This window comes from Mytilus californianus, unplaced genomic scaffold (assembly GCF_021869535.1).
Source record: "Mytilus californianus isolate M0D057914Y unplaced genomic scaffold, xbMytCali1.0.p SCAF_9, whole genome shotgun sequence".
In the NCBI taxonomy this organism is placed as follows: Eukaryota; Metazoa; Mollusca; class Bivalvia; order Mytilida; family Mytilidae; genus Mytilus; species Mytilus californianus.
The window spans coordinates 25,286,421-25,310,165 of NW_026262745.1; the positions used below are offsets into that span (position 1 = coordinate 25,286,421).

The 23,745-nt window shown below is 33.0% G+C and overlaps 1 protein-coding gene and 1 long non-coding RNA gene across 2 annotated transcripts in view; one reads left to right on the forward strand and one right to left on the reverse strand.

The window, feature by feature from the left end:
• The first annotated feature begins 3,780 nt into the window (after positions 1–3,780).
• LOC127715303 (uncharacterized) lies at positions 3,781–5,466 on the forward strand. Its single transcript, XR_007988278.1, has 2 exons — positions 3,781–4,206; positions 4,857–5,466. It is a non-coding gene; the product is annotated as an uncharacterized LOC127715303 (long non-coding RNA).
• Positions 5,467–11,357: 5,891 nt separating this feature from the next.
• The window catches only part of LOC127715277 (sodium- and chloride-dependent glycine transporter 1-like), a 39,362-nt gene continuing 26,974 nt past the window's right edge, over positions 11,358–23,745 (reverse strand). The window contains exons 16-24 of the mRNA XM_052221315.1: positions 21,624–21,662; positions 20,297–20,341; positions 19,004–19,051; positions 18,456–18,506; positions 17,598–17,633; positions 15,470–15,574; positions 14,648–14,740; positions 12,277–12,406; positions 11,358–11,691 (exon numbers count right to left, since the gene is read on the reverse strand). The gene's annotated coding sequence lies outside the window, so the exon portion shown is untranslated. The remainder of the gene's footprint in view (positions 11,692–12,276; positions 12,407–14,647; positions 14,741–15,469; positions 15,575–17,597; positions 17,634–18,455; positions 18,507–19,003; positions 19,052–20,296; positions 20,342–21,623; positions 21,663–23,745) is intronic.

The following is a 23,745-nucleotide window of genomic DNA, read 5'->3' on the forward strand; positions in this document are numbered from 1 at the left end:
CAATACTAGTATGGTTGGCAAGTACCAAAGAGTACTGATACAATACTAGTATGGTTGGCAAGTACCAAAGAGTACTGATACAATACTAGTATGGTTGGCAAGTACCAAAGAGTACTGATACAATACTAGTATGGTTGGCAAGTACCAAAGAGTACTGAAACAATACAAGTATGGTTGGCAAGTACCAAAGAGTACTGAATACTACTGATACAATACTAGTATGGTTGGCAAGTACCAAAGAGTACTGATACAATACTAGTATGGTTGGCAAGTACCAAAGAGTACTGAATACTACTGATACAATACTAGTATGGTTGGCAAGTACCAAAGAGTACTGAATACTACTGATACAATACTAGTATGGTTGGCAAGTACCAAAGAGTACTGAAACAATACTAGTATGGTTGGCAAGTACCAAAGAGTACTGAAACAATACTAGTATGGTTGGCAAGTACCAAAGAGTACTGATACAATACTAGTATGGTTGGCAAGTACCAAAGAGTACTGATACAACACTAGTATGGTTGAATACTGCCATGAATTACAAACAATTGAACTCAAAGGTGTGAGTATGATTGAAATTACCTCCACTTGCATGCCAATCTTAATTGACCAAAGTTAAATATATCTTTTGATACATAATTAAATAGACACTTTATTACACATCTCAAAACACAATTATTGACCTCCAAAGTATAAATTTGATTACCTCTGATCTACATTTCATAAATTATTCTGTAATATGTGTCAAAGATGAACAATGAAGGATTAATTATTAATATTTTTTTCAAAGAAGACAAACAAAAATAGGTATCAGAAAATGCAAGCAGGGTATATCAGTGTCATAATCATCTGATATTAGTTAATTAAGTTTAATTTTAGATACCATCATCAGTTATTTGCTTAACATTAAACAAAATTGCATAAGGCTAACCTGAACATTATCTACAATACAATTTATTGCTTTTTACCTATTTTATTGCTATTTAACAATATAAGGTATTTGTACAAATATATTTGAAAACAGTACTAGTTCATAATGAAGAATGAACACTAATTTTAATACAAATTAGTTACTAAATATTTTGTTATGGTAGAAAGAGTGCATTTGCAATAGAATAGAGATTGGAAATGGGAATGAGTCAAAAGGACAACAACCCTACCAAAGCACAAAAAACAGTGCAAGGCCACCAATGGGTCTTCAATGCAGTGAGAAAATCTCACACCGGGGTGAGGGCTTCAGCTGGCCCCTAAACAATAATGTATACTTGTTAAGTAAAATGCTTCTTTCTTGGAATAAATAAGTCAAAAACATACCAAACTTTCCTTTGAAGATATCAATCAAAATCATTTTTTTCTCTGAATTTTATTAGAAGAAAGTGGTGATACAATGAAGAAAAAAAGAATTTTATTAGAAGAAAGTGGTGATACAATGAAGAAAAAAAAGTCTGGTAATTATACCCCCATCGTAGTGGAGGGGGTGTTAAGTTTTACCCTTGTCCGTCTGTACGTCCTGAAATTGGTTTCCGTTCTCAAACTTAAGTTTGCCTCAACCAAATGTTATGAAACTTATACACAATGCTTATTACCACAAAACACAGATCAAGTTTGACTTTTGGTGTCCTTGTTTTTACCGTTCTAGAGTTATGCCCCTTTACAAATGAAAAAAATGCTGAAATTTGTTTCCATTCTCTTACTTCAGTTTGCCTTAACCAAATGTTATGAAACTTATACACAATGCTTATTACCACAAAACACAGATCAAATTTAAATTTGGGTGGCGTCACTTTTACTGTTATAGAGTAATGTCCCTTTTCAAATGGAAAAATTGCTGAATTTTTATACGACCGCAAAAAAAATTTTGTGGTCGTATATTGGTATGACATTGGCGTCGTTGTCGTCGGGTATCGTCTTCGTGTTGTCCGAAGACACATTGGTTTTCGCACCCTAACTTTAGTTAAAGTGAATGGATCTCTATGAAATTTTACCTTAAGGTTCAATACCACAAAAGGAAGGTTGGGATTTTTTTTTGGGGTTATGGTACCAACAGTTAAGGAATTAGGGGCAAAAAAGGGGCCAAAAAATAAGCATTTTCTAGTTTCCAGACAATAACAGTGGAATGGTGTATGGATCTCTCTGAAATTATACTACAAGTTTCCATACCACAAAGGGATGGTTAGGATTTGCTTTGGGGGGTTATGGCTCAAACCGTTTAGGAATAAGGGGCAAAAAAGGGGGAAAAACAAGGTTGTCCTGGTTAATGGACAAATACTTTAGTACAAAACATAATTTAAAGCAGTGTAAGGGAGATAAATCAAATACATCATTGAAATTACCTCCCTTACACTGCTTTTAAATTATGTATAAAGTAATGGTTAATGAACAATTAAGATAATTTAAAACAGTGTAAGGGAGGTAATCCAAATACAACGTTTTGGTTACTTCCCTTACACTGCTTTTAAATTATGTTTAAAGAAATGCATATTTATAAAGGAAGACCAGTAAAAATATCTGCAAAGGTTGCATCTTTTTTTTTTTACAAAAAAATCCATATGAAAGATTTGACACTTTATTTTAAATTCTATTATAAAATAGATTAAGTTAGCACTATGGTAAATTTAAATAGTTAATTATGGTTGCAAACTCCATTGGAAATTTGAATTGAGATTATGACCATATCTTGAGGGAAAGAATTTTTTTGGGGAAAAAAGGGGGGGGGGGGGGGGGGTAAAAAGAAATTGGGGGGGTCTTTTTTTTCTCATTTCAGATTTCAGAAATTAAAAAGAATTATTCTTCAAATATTATTTTTTTTTTCAAATTTCAAATATTGAAAAATTTCAAGAAGTAATCTTTAATTGCACAGTATGGCGCATTAGATTTGTTAAATTTTTTATACGACCGCAAAAAAATTTTGTGGTTGTATATTGGTATGACGTTGGCGTCGTCGTCGTCGTCATTGTCGTCCGGCGTCGTCGTCCGAATACACATTGGTTTTCGCACTCTAACTTTAGTTTAAGTGAATGGATCTTTTTGAAATTTGACCATAAGGTTAAATACCACAAAAGGAAGGTTGGGATTGATTTTGGGGGTTTTGGTACCAACAGTTAAGGAATTAGGGGCCAAAAAGGGGCCAAAAATAAGCATTTTCTAGTTTCCAGACAATAACTGTGGAACGGTGTATGGATCTCTCTGAAATTATACTACAAGTTTCCATACCACAAAGGGATGGTTAGGATTTGCTTTTGGGGGTTATGGCTCAAACCGTTTAGGAATTAGGGGCAAAAAAGGGGGAAAAACAAGGTTGTCCTGGTTAATGGACAAATACTTTAGTACAAAACATAATTTAAAGCAGTGTAAGGGAGATAAATCAAATACATCATTGAAATTATCTCCCTTACACTGCTTTTAAATTATGTATAAAGTAATGGTTAATGAACAATAAAGATAATTTAAAACAGTGTAAGGGAGGTAATCCAAATACAACGTTTTGGTTACTTCCCTTACACTGCTTTTAAATTATGTTTAAAGAAATGCATAACTAAAGGAAGACCAGTAAAAATATCTGCAAATGTTGCATCTTTTTTTTTTACAAAAAAATCCATATGAAAGATTTGACACTATATTTTTAATTCTATTATAAAATAGATTAAGTTAGCACTATGGTAAATTTAAATGGGTAATTATGGTTGCCAACTCCATTGGAAATTTGAATTGAGATTATGACCATATCTTGAGGGAAAGAATTTTTTTGGGGAAAAAAGGGGGGGGGGGTAAAAAGAAATTGTGGGGGGATCAATTTTTTCTCATTTCAGATTTCATAAATTAAAAAGAATTATTCTTCAAATATTATTTTTTTTCAAATTTCAAATATTGAAAAATTTCAAGAAGTAATCTTTAATTGCACAGTATGGCGCATTAGATTTGTAAAATCTTTGATCACATTTATTTATTTGTTATGCCGAATCTAACAGTGTATTTAGATTTTTAATTTTGGGTCCAGTTTTCAAATTGGTCTACATTAAGGTCCAAAGGGTCCAAAATTAAACTTTGTTTGATTTTAGCAAAAATTGAATATATGAGGTTCTTTGATATGCTGAATCTAAACATGTATTTAGATTTTTGATTTTTGGCCCAGTTTTCAAGTTGGTCCAAATTGGGGTCCAAAATTAAACTTTGTTTGATTTCAACAAAAATTGAATATATGGGGTTCTTTGATATGCTGAATCTAACCATGTATTTAGATTTTTTATTTGTGGACCCCGTTATCAAATTGGTTCATATTGAGGTCAAAAGGGTCCAAAATTAAACTTTGTTTGATTTCATCTAAAATTGAATTATTGGGGTTCTTTGATATTCCAAATCTAACCGTGTATTTAGATTTTTAATTTTGGGTCCTGTTTTTTTAAATTGGTCTAAATTAAGGTCCAAAGGGTCCAAAATTAAACTTAGTTTGATTTTAACAAAAATTGAATTCTTTGGGTTCTTTTATATGCTGAATCTAAACATGTGTTTAGATTTTTGATTATGGGCCGTTTTCAAGTTGGTCCAAGATAGGGTCCAGTATTTAAACTTTGTTTGATTTCAACAAAAATTGAATATATGGGGTTCTTTGATATGCTGAATCTAAACATGTATTTAGATTTTTGATTATGGGCCCAGTTTTCAAGTTGGTCCAAATTGGGGTCCAAAATTAAACTTTGTATGATTTCAACAAAAATTGAATATATGAGGTTCTTTGATATGCTGAATCTAAACATGTATTTAGATTTTTGATTATGGGCCCAGTTTTCAAGTTGGTCCAAATTGGGGTCCAAAATTAAACTTTGTTTGATTTCAACAAAAATTGAATATATGAGGTTCTTTGATATGCTGAATCTAACCATGTATTTAGATTTTTTATTTGTGGGCCACGCTATCAAATTGGTTCATATTGAGGTCAAAAGGGTCCAAAATTAAACTTTGTTTGATTTCATCAAAAATTGAATTATTGGGGTTCTTTGATATGCCAAATCTAACCGTGTTTTCAGATTTTTAATTTGGGTCCCGTTTTTTAAATTGATCTTCATTGAGGTCCAAAGGGTCCAAAATTAAACTTAGTTTGATTTTAACAAAAATTGAATTCTTGGGGTTCTTTGATATGCTGAATCTAAACATGTGTTTAGATTTTTGATTATGGGCCCAGTTTTCAAGTTGGTCCAAGTTGGGGTCAAAAATTAAACTTTTTTTTATTTCAACAAAAATTGAATATATGGGGTTCTTTGATATGCTGAATCTAACCATGAATTTAGATTTTTTATTTGTGGGCCCCGCTATCAAATTGGTTCATATTGAGGTCAAAAGGGTCCAAAATTAAACTTTGTTTGATTTCATCAAAAATTGAATTATTGGGGTTCTTTGATATTCCAAATCTAACCGTGTATTAGATTTTTAATTTTAAGTCCCGTTTTTTAAATTGGTCTACATTAAGGTCCAAAGGGTCCAAAATTAAACTTAGTTTGATTTTAGCAAAAATTGAATTCTTGGGGTACTTTGATATGCTGAATCTAAACATGTGTTTAGATTTTTGATTATGGGCCCAGTTTTCCAGTTTGTCCAAGTTGGGGTCCAAAATTAAACTTTGTTTGATTTTAACAAAAATTGAATATATGGGGTTCTTTGATATGCTGAATCTAACCATGTATTTTGATTTTGGACATTGGACCATAATAGGTAAATTAAAAAAATTCAAGTTCTTAGACCACATTCTTTCTGTGTCAGAAACCTATGCTGTGTCAAATATTTAATAACAATCCAAATTCAGAGCTGTATCAAGCTTGAATGTTGTGTCCATAATTGCCCCAACTGTTCAGGGTTCGACCTCTGCGGTCGTATCAAGCTGCGCCCCAGCGAAGCATTTTATTACCACATGTATTTATTTGTTATGCCGAATCTAACAGTGTATTTAGATTTTTAATTTTGGGTCCAGTTTTCAAATTGGTCTACATTAAGGTCCAAAGGGTCCAAAATTAAACTTTGTTTGATTTTAACATAAATTGAATATATGGGGTTCTTTGATATGCTGAATCTAAATATGTATTTAGATTTTTGATTTTTGGCCCAGTTTTCAAGTTGGTCCAAATTGGGGTCCAAAATTAAACTTTGTTTGATTTCAACAAAAATTGAATATATGGGGTTCTTTGATATGCTGAATCTAACCATGCATTTAGATTTTTTATTTGTGGGCCCCACTATCAAATTGGTTCATATTGAGGTCAAAAGGGTCCAAAATTAAACTTTGTTTGATTTTATCAAAAATTGAATTATTGGGGTTCTTTGATATGCCAAATCTAACCGTGTATTTAGATTTTTAATTTTGGGTCCTGTTTTTATACGACCGCAAAAATTAAAAAATGTTTGGTCGTATATTGGTATGACGTTGGCGTCGTCGTCGTCCGGCGTCGTCGTCGTCGTCGTCGTCGTCGTCCGGCGTCGTCCGAAGACACATTGGTTTTCGCACTCTAACTTTAGTTTAAGTGAATGGATCTCCATGAAATTTTACCATAAGGTTCAATACCACGAAAGGAAGGTTGGGATTGATTTTGGGGGTTATGGTACCAACAGTTAAGGAATTAGGGGCCAAAAAGGGGCCAAAAATAAGCATTTTTGTAACTTCCAGACAATAACTTGTGTGTAAGTGTATGGATCTCTCTGACATTGTACCACAAGGTTCCATATCACAAAGGAAAGGCTGTAATTGATTTTGGGGGTAATTGCCTCAAAATTTTAGGAATTAGGGGCCAAAAAAGGGGCCAAAAACAAGCATTTTTTTAGTTTCATGACAATAACTTGTGTGTTAGTGTTTGGATATTTCTGAAATTGTACTACAAGGTTCCATATCACAAAGGGAAAGCTGGAATTGAGTTTGGGGGTAATTGCCCGAAACGTTTAGGAATTGGGGGCCAAAAAGGGGCCAAAAATAAGCATTTTTCTAGTTTCCAGACAATAACTTGTGTTCAAGTGTATGGATCTCTCTGAAATTGTACTGCAAGGTACCATACCACAAAGGGAAGGCTGGGATTGAGTTTGGGGGTGATGAATCATAAGGGGGTTCAAAAAATTTGGGGGGGGATTTTTTTTTTTTTTTTTCTTTTTTTTCTTCTTTTTTTCCTTTTTTTTTTCTTTTAAAATTTTCCATTTTAAGTTGGTTATTTCTGATTAATATTTAAAAGCAAATAATAATGATATGGTAGGAGATACACACCAAACAGGATGTGTAAATTATTATCTAATAAGTATTGTGCAATAGCAAGAAATTTTCAATTGCACAGTATTGCACAATAGCAAGAAATCTTCAATTGCACAGTATTGCGCAATAGCAAGAAATCTTCAATTGCACAGTATTGCGCAATAGCAAGAAATATTCAATTGCACAGTATTGTGCAAAAGAAGATACTTCGTATAAATTGCTTATTTCTTGATCAATTTCAATGGGGTTTTATTCTTGAATTCTTGGGGTTCTTTAATATGCTGAATCTAACCGTGTATTAAGTTTTTGGATTTTGGGCCCCGTTTTTAAATTGGTCCACATTGAGGTCCAAAGGGTCCAAAATTAAACTTTGTTTGATTTCATCAAAAATTGAATTATTGGGGTTCTTTGATATGCTGAATCTAACCGTGTATTTAGATTTTTGATTATGGGCCCAGTTTTCAAGTTGGTCCAAATCGGGGTCCAAAATTAAACTTTGTTTGATTTCAACAAAAATTGAATATATGGGGTTCTTTGATATGCTGAATCTAACCATGTATTTAGATTTTTGATTTTTGGGCCCCGTTATCAACTTTGTCCACATTGAGGTCAAAAGGGTCCAAAATTTAACTTTGTTTGATTTCATCAAAAATTGAATTATTGGGGTTCTTTGATATTCCGAATCTAACCGTGTATTTAAATTCTTAATTTTTGGTTCCGTTTTCAAATTGGTCTACATTAAGGTCCAAAGGGTCCAAAATTAAACTTAGTTTGATTTTAACAAAAATTGAATTTTTAGGGTTCTTTGATATGCTGAATCTAAACATGTATTTAGATTTTTGATTATGGGCCCAGTTTTCAAGTTGGTCCAAATCGGGGTCCAAAATTAAACTTTGTTTGATTTCATCAAAAATTGAATTCTTGGGGTTCTTTGATATGCTGAATCTAACCATGTATTTAGATTTTGGATATTGGACCATAATAGGTGAATGTCCAATTTAAAATTTTTAAGTTCTTAGACCACATTCATTCTGTGTCAGAAACCTATGCTGTGTCAAATATTTATTCACAATCCAAATTCAGAGCTGTATCAAGCTTGAATGTTGTGTCCATACTTGCCCCAACTGTTCAGGGTTCGACCTCTGCGGTCGTATCAAGCTGCGCCCTGCGGAGCATTTTATTTAAATTGGTCTACATTAAGGTCCAAAGGGTCCTTAATTAAACTTAGTTTGATTTCAACAAAAATTGAATTCTTGGGGTTCTTTGATATGCTGAATCTAAACATGTGTTTAGATTTTTGATTATGGGCCCAGTTTTCAAGTTTGTCCCAGTTGGGGTCCAAAATTAAACTTTGTTTGATTTCAACAAAAATTGAATATATGGGGTTCTTTGATATGCTGAATCTAAACATGTATTTAGATTTTAGATTTTTGGCCCAGTTTTCAAGTTGGTCCAAATTGGGGTCCAAAATTAAACTTTGTTTGATTTCAACAAAAAATGAATATATGGGGTTCTTTGATATGCCAAATCTAACCGTGTATTTGATTTTGGACATTGGACCATAATAGGTAAATTAAAAAAATTCAAATTCTTAGACCACATTCTTTCTGTGTCAAAAACCTATGCTGTGTCAAATATTTAATCACAATCCAAATTTAGAGTTGTATCAAGCTTGAATGTTGTGTCCATACTTGCCCCAACTGTTCAGGGTTCGACCTCTGCGGTCGTATCAAGCTGCGCCCAGCGAAGCATTTTATTCATTTCTGTTCTCTAATTTAAGTTTGCCTCAACCAAATGTTATGAAACTTATACACAATGCTTATTACCACAAAACTCAGATGAAGAACGAATTTTTACTGTTCTTTACTTATGTCCCTTTATGATGTTATCATACAGGGCATCATCTGTGTCCCATTGACACATTCACCATTTATTTTTTAGTGAAATAATAATGAAAAAGATATTTTACATTTCAATCCTTGTGATGTTTCTCTCTTCCATCTTAAGCAGTTAGGATTCTAAATGTTCCATTTTTTTCACCAGTTCACTCATTTTCATGTATTTATTTGTTGACTTTATAGTCTAGATAGTTTTGGCTGTTATTGGTGATATTCAAGGGGCACTAGCTGTCAAATTCATGTTCACTGATTTGACTCAAATTCTCATATTTGATTTATAACAATGTAAAACATTTATCCAAACTATTAAAAGTCTAAAATAAACAGTTAACAGGACATGGGCATGATAACACGTAGCTTCGTTTCGTGTGTATTTTTGTCTAGACGCCATCTAATTAACTATCGAGTTGACCTCCAAAGTCATCCGATGACCATATAAGCAATGTAAACATAAATAAAGATATAAATAACTTAAGCGAACTCGTGTTTTTGGATTTTTCTAGGTCTGTTAAATTTCATATTATAGATTAAAAATATATGTTTATCATCGTTTTTACCTGTATAAGAATGATTTTTTGTGGATCGGATCAGTCAATCAAATGATTTACCTTTGTTTCACTTTCAATGTTGACATTCTTTTCCTTTAAATAACTTTACACATACAATTCACGTGTTATCCATCTCTAGCTAAGGGGTTAAATTGAAGTTCACATGAATATGGATTCAATGAGGTCGAATTATTCACTTGCAAGTGAATAATTCATCATCAATGTTTCTTAGCTTATTATACCCCACACAAAGAGTTGCGGTATGTATAATGTTTTTGACCTGTCCGTCCGTCTGTCCGTCCGTCCGTCCGTCCGTCAGTCCTGTTTCTTGTCATCGCAACTCCTCTCAAACCACACAACAGAATTTCACGAAACCTTTTTAGATAATAAGGATATACTATGTAGATGTGCATATTGACAGGAAATTACGATTCAATTTTTTTTCTAGGAGTTATGCCCCTTTGAACTTATTTGCTTTAATGTACTACTGCAACAGTTTGTCATCACAACTCCTCTGAAACCACACCACAGAATTTCATGAAACTTTGTAGATAATAAGGACATACTATGTAGATGTGCATATTGACAGGAAATTACGATTCAATTTTTTTTCTAGAAGTTGCGCCCCTTTGAACTTATTTGCTTTAATGTACTACTGCAACAGTTTGTCATCGCAACTCCTCTGAAACCACGCAACAGAATTTCATGAAACTTTGTAGATAATAAGGTCATACTATGTAGATGTGCATATTGACAGGAAATTATTATTCAATTTTTTTTTCTTACACTTATTTTATTTCTCCAATGACAATGTGGGGACGTGGGGTATATGAGCGCGCTCACTAAAGTTCTTTAATTTTGACAAAATTGAACCATACTGGCGGCTAAAAGCGAATAATTATTTCACTATTTCACTTTCATTAATGATTGAACAAAAAAAATCATATATTAGATTTTTTATATATCTCGTAGCTAGTGCCCCTTTAACGAAAAAGAAAAAAACTTCTTCGATGACCCATTTCAAGAACTGTGTGATTGATGTTAGTTAAATGAACAGATACATGACAAATTCAACATGACTTAATCCCATTAATAGACAAAACAATCTGCTTATTTTCAAGGTCTTATGTTAAACTTTTTCATTGTGGTTATGTTTGAGTCATGTTTGTTTAAATATTATAGCTTCAGAATGTCAATGCCCTAACCCTCTTTTACATAGATAGATAAATGATAACACTCTGGTATGTTAGATCATGCAGAGTATATATATCTTTAGGTGTAATATTAAAACATGACACAAAGTCCCAATGTGTACTCCATGAAACCAAAAAGGAGTAGTTCTTATATTGGTGTTCTTAATTTCAAAGTCACAACTAGGACCAACATCTCACACCTCACTCTGTGACTGTCTTAAGTCTGTAGCCTGGTTGGTGATAGTTGGATATATTGTAGGGTGTTTTTTTCTCCATCAGAGAGTTTGTTGTTGAACGTAGATCTAGGTATAGTAGTTTCTGTGATATGAACTTGTCGATATTCTAGGTGATTTAGATTTAGGCATATGGTATAGACAGTGGTGTCTTGTTCAAGACGACTTGTATACCTCTTAATGTCTTTTTAATGTTTTTGTTGTTAGTTTTTGTCTCATTGACACACATTGCCATTAACACACTAACTTAATTTTGTGAATACAGAATTACAAGTGTTTATTATACACATATATAAATTTTCCGCAGTTGGTTACTAAATTAAATATGCAAAATGTTAGGTAATGAGATCCAGTGCACATTTTATCTGACGCTCATAGTTTCTTTTTCAAATTTGCCAAAACAAATCCTGTTAATATTACATAGTTCTATTATAATGTGTATTAGCTGGGGGTACAATTTGAGGCCCTTTGTTACAGTTATATCCGACACAACAAAAATGGCAGTCATACGAAAACCCCTGAGACCCAGTGTCAATAAGGAGGCAATCTGGTACACCAAGATGGTTAAGTCTGCACTCTGGCTCATCAGAACATCTAGAAATTAAAAAAAAATAATGAAAAGGTAAAGACATACATGGTTCTGTCACATTTTCACCATACATACTAAAAATAAGATATTTTGAAAAGTTTCATGCAGTGAGGTAAAATATATGAGCTTAAGATCCGTGTTGATAGGCCCATTGTGACATTAATATGAAGAGCAGTGATACAAGAACTTTGCTTTTGAATTTGTCACGCGCGTATGCGGATATGGTGTCATGAAATGATACTGTGTAACCCTTTTTCTCCATTTCCTTCGCTTTTATTTTGCCTGTCCCAAGTTTGAATACTAATACTATAAATTCAAAAAAATGTGCGTGCATTTATTATTGTGATTTAAGTAAATGCTGCATGCACATAATGCTTTCGAGATTTAAAATAAAAGTTTTTGTTTTTGGGGTACCCATTCCATCTCAATGTTTGCAAAAATGAAAAAAACCGAGAGAGAAAATTCTGCATTAACAGTACACAGCGCTGGTCATCTTGTTAAACACGTATCTTTTCTTGCTTCTTAGTGGTTGTGATGGTTTAGAATTATTCAGTCTTTTTTTTTTAACGAAAACTGAAAATAATGCATACCTCCTTGTCACATTTCTTTCTATTTTTGATTGTACTGAAGATGTTATACAGAATCTTTCACCATTTGTACACGGTGTTGCCATGGAGGCATTGACACAATTAAGTCCGGATGTACATTGTGTACATGAAGCTGAAAACAGGATCAACTACATTATATCAGAGACATATAATACATATACATAATATATTGTATTATATGTCTCTGATTATATATAAAAAATATAACAATATTTCTTTAAACATAGTTTTCCATTACATATACCCTACTTGCCATAATAATTTGTTTTTAATAATCATAATAATATTTAAGACAACAGATATACCTGTATTACAAAAGATATATGACCTTTATTGATCAATCTTCTTATGCCATGGTGTATACAACGCCTAGTATCTTTAACAAATCCTTTTACGTGTAAAATATAGGTCACTTTGAATAAGGTTTTATAATACAAATCATTTCTTTGGCCCTTTTACCCGCTTAAATCAAACACGAAATTCAAATATTAAACTATCCTAACTGCTATTGGACGCTAAGGGTTTTCTTACCGCAGTCATAGATTGCCTAAGCCATATTTGGCACAATTTTTCGAAATTAATGACTTTCAGTGCTCTTCAACTTTGTATTATATTTGACTTTCAACTGTTGTGATTATTTTTTAAAACGCGAATGGTGAGTCTTATTTGGACGAAATGCGCGTCTGGTGAAATAAATTATAATATAAATAAGAAGATGTGGTATGAGTGCCAATGAGACAACTCTCCTGGTCGCAGTCCATCCAAGTCACAATGTGTAAAAAGTCGTAAGGGTTCCGCGGAACCCAGTGTCCCGCCTACTTTTGCTGCTATACTGTTCCCAGGTCGCAGGCGCAACAAAAATGGGGAAAAATTATTAAAAAATTTCCTCTAGATACTATCTTTTGATTGTAAGAAGCTTCTGTCCAAGTTTGGTAAAAATCCAGGATGGTTTATGAATCTAATAAATGTTTTAAAAACTTCAACTGCAGACTGTATGTAATGTTAACTGGAAGAAAAACTAAATCCATTTATAAGTAATATACGGAAAAACAGGAAATAATTTTTCACAAAATTTCCTTCTAGATACTAGCTTTTGATCATAAACAAGCTTCTGTCCAAGTTTGGTACAAATCCAAGATAGTTTAAGAAAGTTATCAAAATTTTTAAAACTTTAACCACAGAGTGAATGTAATGTTAATAGGCAGAAAAAGTAAGTCCATTTATAAGTAAAATACGGATAAACAGGATTTTTTTTTACAAAATTTACTTCTGGATACTATCTTATGATCATAAACAAGCTTCTGTCCAAGTTTGGTAGAAATCCAGGATAGTTTAAGAAAGTTATTAAAATTTCAAAAACTTTAACCACAGAGTGAATATTTGTGGACGCCGCCCCCGCCGCCGACGACGACGACGGAATGTAGGATCGTTATGTCTCGCTTTTGCGACAAAAGTCGCAGGCTCGACAAAAAGTAAACAATTATAGGTCAAAGTACGGCCTTCAATACGGAGCCTTGGCTCACACCGAACAGCAAGCTATAAAGGGCCCCAAAATGACTTGTGTAAAACAATTCAAACAGGAAAACCAACGGTCTAATCTTTATAAAAAAACGAGAAACGAGAAACACTTATGAACCACACCAACAAACGACAACCATTGATCAACAGGCTCCTGACTTAGGACAGGTGCATACAAATGCAGCGGGTTTAAACGTGTTAACAGGCGCCAACCTTCACCCTTACCTGAAAGCCTTGTATCTTTAGTGAGTTTCTTTGTGTTATTAACGGATAAATATTTAACCTCCTCTTAAAAATCAATAAAAAAAACTTATAAGAAAGATAAAAAAAAATGTTAAATACTACAAGACTCAAAAATTATGATACCATAATTTCTTGTACTCTGAACATTTAACATTGTACTGCTAAACAGTTTTCATATGAAGTACAAAAACACTTAGATTGTGCAATTTTGATACAATAGACAAATGTATCAGTCCCAAGCGCAATTTCAATCTCTGATAGTTTTTAGGATAATCATATTTGTTTTTCAATGCAAAAAGTAAAATAACAAAAATACTGAACTCTAATGAAATTCAAAACGGAAAGTCCCTTATGAAATGACAAAATTAAAAGCTCAAACACATCAAACGAATGCAAAACAACTGTCATAATCCTGACTTTGTACTGGCATTTCCTTATATAAATGTAGAAAATGGTGGATTAAGCCTGGTTTAATTGTTTATTTTTTATGTGAACTGCCTTATTTTCAACTATTTGTAACACCCTCCACCCCACCCCCACAAAAAAAAAAAAACAACCTTGCAATAGAAATCTATAAGAACTGAAGATTTACCTGGCGGAAGACAATTTATATTATCTGTAGAAAAGTAACTAGACATCTCTGTCTTATACTGCGTGCAGATATCATACTGGTATCTTTTTACATCTGCAGAGAGAAAACATAAGTGCAGACATTATTAATATACAAAAAACCCTCGAGAAGGGCTACTGGCCGTAATTGACAAAGTGAATTAATTTGAAGATGCGACAGTTACCTCTTAGTGAAAAATGAAATCTTGTATTCGGTCACGGAATTATAATGCACCATTATAGAAATTTTGCGACTAAAATACAGATATTTGTATGAAACAATTTCATCATCCGAAGTACATGTAGGTCTGTAATATACAATTTTCTCAGAAAAAACATAACAAAAAACTTTTCTGAAATATATCACCTTAGCTGTATTTTGCAAAACCTTTCGGAATTTAGGGTTCTCAAAGCTTTTCAACCTCGTATTTATTTGCCTTTTTAACTTTATTTATTAGAGCGTCACTGATGCCATGGCGTCTTTTGTAGACGAAACGTGCGTCTGACGTACAAAATTTTAATCCGGTTTTCTCTAATTTTCATGCTTTTTCACATTTCTCGATCGAGGATAAACTTTGTTTAGATCTATATCATCTTAAAATCATTAGAGAAACAGACTCCACCACTACATCTCGTGAATTACGATATTTCTCAACTCTCGACAGTTAAATTTTAAATATTTAAAAAACTCGGCAAGTTTTAAATTTTAAAATTAAACTGTCTCGAGTGGGGAAATATCGTTACACACTTGATGCAGTGGTGGAATCTATATATATATATGACGAGTTTATGCTGTACTACTTACAAACAGATAATTCATCAATAATCAACCTTAAACATGTATCATGTCTATAATTATGGATCGTCTCTAAATCCTCTACTAAAGTATAGAAGTCTTTGGCAGCTGAACCTTCAATACAAATTATTTTTTTTTAAATGAGCTATTGACTTTGAATGAAAATGAATTATCTATACTGACATAGTGTTTGGATCTATAAATTTTGAAAAAATGAATTATTCAATATCCAACTTTTCTTTGTGGTATTCGATTTCATATCCTATCATTTTGTTATCGGCAAGAACAATTCTAGTCAATAAGAATAGGAGTTGCCAACACCTGTCACGAGGTGTTCGAATTCACAATATCAGTGTTGATAGGCTAGTGAATATTGTATATGAAGAACTGCTTAGACGACTAGGCCACCGAGGGGGTGGGGGGGGGGGGGGGAGGGGGGGGGGGACTCCGGGATCGGGTGTTTTTAAGCTCGGGATTTCGGGATTGATCCTTTCGGGACCCGGGAATTCTTTTTTCGAATTTCGGGATGTCGGGATTTAAATTTTTTTAAATTCAGGACCTCGGGATTCCATGTTTTTAAGCCCGGGATTTCGGGATCAGGACCCCTCCTATCCCCCCTCACCGAGGCCCCTTCATAAATTAATTTAAGCTACTTCACATGAGATGGAATATGTAAATTCAAAGTATAAATTAATTTATATAGCTTGGAAATTAAGATGTGTTTCATGTAAACCTAGTCGGCATTTGATAATCTTGTTCTTAAAGGTTATCTATTTAACATTGTAGTTCAATTTTTGCATATGGTCTTTATCGGTACTAATATCGATTTTTATTTCATTAGATTTATATATAAAAAAACATGCATTGTTATCCAGTTATAAATACTTATGGTCCTACATCCAGATGATATTTATCTAACCTACCGAATTAGACTTATCACTAGGTTTGTACTTACATGAGCAACACAACGGATTCCACATGTGGAGCAGGATCTTCTTAACCTTCCGGAGCACATGCGATCACCCTCGGTTTTTGTTGGGGCTCGTGTTGCTCAGTCTTTAGTTTTCTATGATGTGTTTTGTGTACTGTTGTTTGTTTTTTGGCCGTTTTTCGTTTTTTGCCATGGCATTGTCAGTTTGTTTTCGACTTATGAGTTTGAATATTCCTTTGCTATCTTTCGTCTCTCTTTTATATCTTAGCAATGCACAAAGACATTTTTTACACTAACTCCGTTGGAGATTTACTGATTAATATTCAACCGACAGCACATGGTATATTCATTAGTTTAAATTGGGCTTTTAACTAGCTTTCAGTGACTGCTAGCTATAGTACTCTTAGATGTGTACTTTGGGTCTTTCGTCTTCTTTTAGTTGTTTTGTTCTTAATACCGAGTTGATGAGACAAGGCCTTTCCAAATAATATTTGACAGTTAGTTCTAATGGTGTGCTGTTACATCACAGTTTCAAGTAATGGTATGGTTGAGCTCCCAGAATCACGTTTAACCTAGCACCAGTCTTTATTTGCCTGTCCCAAGCCAGAAACCAGTAGTATGGCGTTTGTCCTTGGTTGTCGTATGTCATCCTTTTTTTTCGTTTGATGTTAATGTTATTATCTTTAATCCAGCTATTAGTTTTCTCTTTTGTATTGTTCACATATTGTCATCCGGAACCTTTTATAGCTCGTTTTACGGTATGGGTTTTGCTCATTGTTGAAGGCATAACGGTGACACGTAGTTGTTTAATCCCTGTCATTGGTTTGTTTGTGGATAGTCATTTTTGCAATCATATAGCATTTCCTTATGGAATAAGTGAATTTAGGTACTTCCCCTTAGGGGGAATATATAAATTTAAATACTTCCACCTAGAATGAAAATGTAAATTAATGACACTTGACATGTAACAGAATATTAGTATACACAGCAACGTAAATTGTTAGCTCTATGGTGATATAATAACAAATTCAAGCTTTGTTACAATCAACAATATTTTTTCTGAAATATCATTATGTGAAGTGCGACGTTTAATGCATTCTCCTTTAAAAAATGAAAACAACACTAAGCGCTTAGTGTATGTGATCTGTTGTCGAATAAGTATCTGGGTTCTTTTATATACGGTAACAAATGCGAAATGTACTATACCGATTATTGCTTTATTGTACTCCGTTTCTTCTGTCTCTGCAAAAAGTAAACAAATCAACATTAAACATCTTCTTTCATTTAAATGATGGATGATTAATGAATGAATGTAAACAATTAATTATTAATCTTGATAATATTATTATAAGTACCGATTAGACCTTATTATATATGATTACATGGAATAACAATAAAGATCACCTCCGGTTTTTGGTGGGATTTGTGTTGCTCAGTCTTTGATTTTCTGCGTTGTGTTTTGTATACTGTTGTTTGTCTTATGATCGTTTTTTTTTGCCATAACCTTGTAAGTTTGTTTTCGACTAATGAGTTTCAGCGTCCCTTTAGTATCTTTAGCATCTCTTTTAAGATACTGATACATTTTGCTAAAGGAAAACAACGATAATAAAATAAGTTCATTGGGGAGGGGCCAACCTTATTTTACAGAAAATTGAATATCATAAATCGATTTATGAGACAATGAGTAAATGGGACCACAACTCAAGTATCATACGTGAGTTGGAAAAATGTATATTCTGTCACTTAATTTAACTTGTTTATTACGGCAAATATTCAAATGTCCGTTCTGCAAGACAATTTATCCTGATGACAACAGAAACACGCACCAAAATATGTATTGAATTTAATGATTTGAATTTGGGGTCCTTTCATAGAATTACTTCGAACAGATCCAGCTGAGATGTCTGACAACGTTTTGTTAATATTTTTCCCCAGTGTGTCTATTCATATTTCAGCTCACCTGAGTACGTTGTGATTTAAAAAAAACTAATTTGTAAGTTTGAGTTTTGTAATTTTTTATTCAAATCGTTAGATTCGACCGATTCGTTAAAGTAATACACTAACCTAATGGCAAATCTATAAGCGATTTTGCAAAGTTACTTGCTACTTGTAAATCTGAAAAATTGAATAAAATAAAATCATTCTAATGATAATCAATCCTTCCGGAGCACCTGATATCACCCCCGGTTTATGGTGAGGTTCGTGCTGCTCAGTCTTTAGATTTCTATGTTGTCTTTTATATACTGTTGTTTGTCATTTGGTCTTTTTCTTTATGTTTGCCATGGCGTTGTCAGTTTATTTTCGACTTATGAATTTGAATGTCCCTTTGGTATCTTTCGCCTCTCTTTTTCTAACAGATTCTATGTCTTAAATTCTTATTTTTACATCCGTATAAACTGCAATCAAACATATTATGTCCGATGATTCAAACAGCTATCAAGTAAATCTGTTAGCCGAATTTTTTACTTGACCCACATAACAGTTGTAGTTTGTAATATGTAGAATTCTTATCTAACTTGCTTTTTTGGCCAATTTTAACACAGAAAAAAAGTTGAAAACAACATAAAATAAAACTTCTTATACATTGTACAGAGCAATATTCGTATACTTACGTAAATATTCGTTATTTTTCAATATTCTTTTTATACTTTCAACTGCATCTATATAACATAATAGGAACAACTCACATAGCTAAATAAACATATTTAATTTACTAATTCACTAACAAATAGGAAAGGAAAGAAAAATGTATTGAACTTCAAGATAATTTCAAAAGTCTAAATCCACATTTACTTGCAAGATTGAAAAACCAGTCGTCAATGACATTTACATTACTAGCGTAGTATCTTTGATGAGCACCTGAAATCACCCCCGGTTTTTGGTGGGTTTCGTGTTGCTCAGTCCTTAATTTTCTATGTTGTGTTTTGTGTAATGTTGTTTGTCCTTTTTGTCTTTTCTTTTTTTGCCATAGCGTTGTCAGTATATTTTCGACTTATGAGTTTAGATGTCCCTTTGGTATCTTTCGCCTCCCTTTTAGTCTCATTGGTAATATATTGTTGACTTAAACAAAAGACAAAATATCTGAATATAAACCGTGCTCATAGTTCTTTCCAAATATTCATTTCTGGATTCACCCTCACCAGGAATGAACAAAAAAATGAAGAATTCATTTTCTAATCTACAAATAGAGGAACACGGTATAGATTTCAATTGCCCATAGTATCTCATACATAGGAAAAATTGCAACATATGTTTTCATATGTTTAACATATGTTTTTCATATGTTTGAAAACATATGTAAACATATGTTTAGGCCCGACATGAAAACATATGTTTTCGAACATATGAAAAACATATGGAAAACATATGAAAAACATATGTTTTTAAAATCATATGAAAAACATATGTTTGGGACAAACATATGAAAAACATATGAAAATCATATGTTTTTCATATGTTTTGAAAACATATGAAAAACATATGTTGCAATTTTTCCTGTGTAAGGAGAAAACAAAACTGACAACGCAAACCCCACCAAAAACCGAGGGTGATCTCATGTTCCCGGGAAATGTAAACAGATCCTTCTCCACGTGTGGCAGTCGTCGTGTGGCTAAATTAAGTAAGTACAGATACGGGGATAAGTCTGATTCGGTATGTCACATTCGATGAAAAGAGGACGGATTGGAACATATCCGTCGTCATCTATAGAAAGTGACAATGTATTTTTAGCGGATTACCCATAAATTGGAAACATTATTTGAACATATTTTTCACAAAAATTTATGAAACGATCACAGACATGTGAATGTTGTTTTCTAGAAAGCGACAAAAAGTTTAGAACACAATCACAGTTAGCAGGAAAAATAATAATTTCTTTTCAATATTATGAAGGGGACCAAACATACCTTGAAATGATGCAAAGTATTTACATTCTTCTGGCAATTCCTGTCCTATGAATGAAAACAAAAAAGTATACGTAAGGATACATCAACGAACCAACACACACAAAAAGAGACCAAAGCTTACCATACTATCTAAAACGAAAGACTAGCGTCCAACACATATATGTCAAGCTCTAAACCAACCTGAACATTGAGTCTAGAAAGTCTGCAAAGAACATATTATGTCTTTTAAACAAAGTAAGTCCCCGAGTGTATCATCAGCTCACTAGTCAGAGCCTCGGTACTGGCATAATTTATAACATACATTTCTTAAATTGTATGTTAATAAATATAGAAATTATTAAGAAACTAAGATTACAACTCCCTCAGGCAAAGTTGACCTAATATGGATTTTGCTATTTATTTTTAGGTCCCGTTTGGTCATACAGCTCTTCAAGTGAGTTTGGTCCTTGGCTTTCGAATATTCGGCTTTGAGCGTTCCTGATAAAAGTTAATATAGAAAAGCGCATCGGACGCATACAATTTTATATATATAAAGTGTTATCTACTTTTATTAGAGGTAGGAACGACCCCTCTTATATGCCGTGCCACAGATACCTTACATTCAAGCGTTCTAGTCTGTAAGCATATACAAGGGGTACCAGGTATGTCCCATAGTCCGACTTGAATTTCGCCGACAGGTCTTATTAAGAGATTCTTCCACGTGGTCTGTCGTACAAGAGGTAGGTATAGGCATGATCTCTGCTACAAAACTTTTTTACATTTACCCTAGACCCATACGAATCTGTCACTATAGAGAAGGAGGATCCCGGTATGTCCGATATTTAATTAAATATTGCTGGCTCAGCGGCTGGCCTTTTTTTTTTTAGAGATCCTTCACGTTGGTCATGGTACCATAGGTATATAAATTCTTCTTTTCCCTCCCACCAGGAGCAAAGAGTCGAAGTCTACCATCACTGGTTACACGTTTGCCTTTTGCTTTTGTTTGTTTTTATATTTTGTTTAATTTTCCAATCAAATAAAATTTATCATTGTAATAGACCTTGGAATTGTATTTAGATACCTACGTAAGCAAATATATGTGAATCTGATTTTCAAATTATTTAAAATAACTTGAAATTGTCATATTAGATAAAACAAAACTGTCATATTAAATAAAACAAAATTGTCATTTATGTACAGCTGGAGCTGTCATTGTTGAATTTTAGCCTACCTAACTTTAGTTTTCTGTTTGGTTTTCTGTTTATTCGTATGTATTTATCTCTTTAAATTTGGTCTTAAGCCTTCAAGAGAATAAATTGTAGATTCTTTGTTTTAAATATATACATACCACCTGAACTCACAAGAAATGTAATGACATGTAACGGACCTGCAATACAAAATATCATCGTATTCAGTTTGTGTTCAAGAATCCACATGCAATTTACTTGATTTGTTAGTTTTGTTTCATGAACTAGATTCTTATCTTTCAGAACTGTTTTGAATTATATCCTTGAAGGATGGTTGAGATCAAAAGAGGGAAGATAAATTAGTTAGTCTCAGTTGGCCTTAAGTAATTCAAATGATAAAGTGCACATAATAATGCTTTTAAATCCATATATGATTTGGTTTTCTCATTTAATTATGATGGAACATGTATACATTAAAAAGTAGAAAGTGAATTTCATTAGATATTTTGTTTTCTTTTATTCCGATAGGTATCAACATATTTTTGCAGAGTCTTTTGTAGGTGAAACGCGCGTTTGGCTTACACAATTTTAATCTTGATATCTATGATGATTTTTTTTTTTTTTTTTTTTTTTTTGTACAGAGTGTTATTGGACGAGAAGGAAACTAACACTGTTTAAAGGTAATATTGTTTATACTTTCGCTCATAGGTATTGCTTATGAATAATCTTGTTTTAACCTAGATTTCAAAATTTTGGCTAAATCTTGAACATCCAGAAATAATTTTTACCTTGATCATTGTATTTCAGATGAACCGTTACGTAAAATGGACGAAAAAATCATTATGTTCCTTTCTACAAACAATATTTGAAAGAAGATCTAGGTCAAAGTTACCTTTATTTGGCCATTTTTTTTTATTCGAGCGTCACTGATGAGTCTTGTAGTCAAAACGCGCGTCTGGCGTACAAAATGTTCATCCTGATATCTTTGATGAGTTTATTTACCCCCACCTTGTTGACAAAAACCACGACTTCCTTTTTCCCATGTGATTTTTCATTTATAAGTAACGTCATTGAAGCAGCACAATAACTTTCCTACTTAACAATGAAGTTTTATCGCGTTTGTTCTCCCTATTCGGATTTCCTAGTTAAAAGGTTTAGTCAACAAAGAAGCTACTTAACCGGTGGGTTTCTTGAATATGTTTCGTTTGTCGCTCTCACAATCTTATCTTTATTTCCTCGTTCATAACCTATGGGATTCCCAAATGCTGGCGATGCATTCATAGTAGGAGACTGTCTATGCATCCGGTATCGCTCCTTTTTTGTGGGATCATGAGATTCCCTCAGTTTTTTATTATCACCTTGATTTCTATCTTCTTAATGTATCTTATGTTGTGCTGTTACCCCATTGCCCCAGGAAAGAGGAGTGTTGAGCGCTCGTAAACATCTTTGACCCCGCCGCATTCTTTATGTGCCCGTCCCAAATCAGGAGCCTGTAGTACAGTGGTTTTCCTTGGTTAATGTCTGTTATAAATGATTTTCGTGAATTGCTTGTTATAAATTATCCCTTTAGTTTTCCTGTTTTCATTGCTTCACGTTTTGCATGTTGGAACTTTTATAGCGGACTATATGGTATTGGTTTTTTCTCATGTTGAAGGTCCGTGCATGCGGTGGCCTATACTTGCTTACTACCACTTCATTTTAACTTTGGTGGATAGTTGTCTCATTGACAATCATACCACATCTCATTATTTTCATATTATGTTTATGTGATTTGAACATTGGTTAAATACTGTTGATTCTATTTTTTTACAGAATGTTTACCTGTTATTAGCAAAAAAATGAAAACAACACTTTATAATTCGTCCGAATGCAATGTTCCTTTTACATTTTTTCGCTCCATTTTGTCCTTTGACCTTTGTGTTATCGTGTTGTGTTTAAATTTTTATTATCAGTTACCCTTTTGTTAGCTTCTTACCTTTTAAATCAAAAAGATAAAATTTTACTGACCTTTTTGATAGTTACAAAGACATATAGATAAGAGACCATCAGCAATAACGAATGTACTAAAGTATATAAAAGATCAAAGGTCAAAGTTCAATATCCATAAACTAACGCGGAAAACTGTAACATATTGGTATATCAAGCAACTATAGAAAACTACTTTCATATTCCTTGTTCTGTATACGAACAATTTCTAATGGAAACGGAGTGTTAAACAAGGTTTACATTGAACATTTACAAAGCTTACTCACCCACATTAGTCTAGATAGTATTTAAGAATTA